The following is a 1,451-nucleotide window of genomic DNA, read 5'->3' as shown; positions in this document are numbered from 1 at the left end:
TGTGCAGGATGACCTCCCTGTCAGTAGGTGGCACTTGCAGGGAGGAGCGAGGTGCGGTGCTGTTTTTGGGTCCTGTAGCTAGCTCTTATTCCTCTAGAGAGGCCCTCTTGTGCCTTGAGTGGTGGGTGGGGCCCTGGAATTTCCAGTGTGTCCTTATTCTCCCCCTCAGTGGGAGGAGTGAGTCTGGGTAGGGCTGGGTTGGGCAAGCCTGCCCTCAGGCTCCACCAGTGCTGTTAGCAGGGATCAACTTCTGCTCTTTGTTTCTGTGCAGAGCTGCTGGGAGGGGCTGAAATGGCTTCACTCAGCTGAAAGTCTGGGCTTGGGGGCTATGGCTGCCCAAGGCCCGCACTCTGGAGCAGGTCTCACTCCCCTCCACTCTCCCCCACTCCGTGGCCTCTCTCAGGCCTCTGCCAGCAAGCAGGGCCTCAGGCCTATGGATCTCCCTTGGCTGTGATGTGGGCTATGGGAAGGAGGTTCCCTACTCAGTATCGTAGCCTGAGCTGTCCTTATTCTCCCCCTCAGTGGGGGCAGAACCGGGAGTGAGTCTGGGTGGGGCTGGGTTGGATAAGCCTGCTCTCAGGCTCCACAGCTGCTGTTAGAAGCAGTCAAAGTTCTGCTCTTTGTTTCTGTGCAGAGCTGCCAGGAGGAGCTGAAATGGCTCCACTCAGCTGAAAGTCTGGGCTTGGGGGCTGTGGCTGCCCAAGGCCCGCACTCTGGAGCAGGTCTCGCTCCCCTCCAATCTCCCCCTCTCCATGTCCTCCCCCAGGCCTCTGCCAGCAAGCGGGGCCTCAGGCCAATGGATCCCCCCTGGCTTTGATGTGGGCTGGGAGGTTCTGCACCCAGGATCATAGCCCGAGCTGGGTGCACAGCCCTCCCTTAGGAGAAGGGTTGCCGATCAGGCACGCCGATCCGCCCCTGAAGGCACACACTCCTCAGTAGGCTCCTTCACAGATCCCTCCTCCATGCCCCAAGGCAGCGCGATCGCGACCCGGGGTGCACGGGGTCTGGTCTGCAGGCCTGACCCCTGGACCCTGGAGATCAATCCCTGACCCTGCCGGGGGAGAGGCACTGGTCCCGAGTCACCTACAGGGCGCCCAAGCTGGATCAATTTCACTCCACCTCGGGATTTGCCCCACTCTCCTGGAGTCCCCAGGCAAGTAGCACCTGGGAGGGCTGGGGGGTAGGGAACTCGCAGTCTGAGTGCCCCTCAGTCTGTTGTAGGGCCCCAAAATGAAAGGTCCTGTTCCTTGGAGATGCCTCTGTGTGATGGCTAAATTGTCTTTCTGGGCACGCCCGAGTGGGGGAGGGGCGGGGGAAGGAGAGAATGGAGCACTATGGCGTCTGCTGCTAGGCTCAGGTCTGCACCCGGGGAGGTGCCCCGAAGGGGCTGGGAGCCCGGCGCTGAGTCCGCAAGAGGCCACTGCTCACTGGCGGCAGCCGTCTCTGGGCTG

Source organism: Propithecus coquereli, unplaced genomic scaffold (assembly GCF_000956105.1).
Source record: "Propithecus coquereli isolate 6110/MARCELLA unplaced genomic scaffold, Pcoq_1.0 Scaffold156, whole genome shotgun sequence".
Classification (NCBI taxonomy): domain Eukaryota; kingdom Metazoa; phylum Chordata; class Mammalia; order Primates; family Indriidae; genus Propithecus; species Propithecus coquereli.
The sequence above is the reverse complement of the archived record's forward strand: the minus strand, read 5'-3'. Positions refer to the sequence as shown.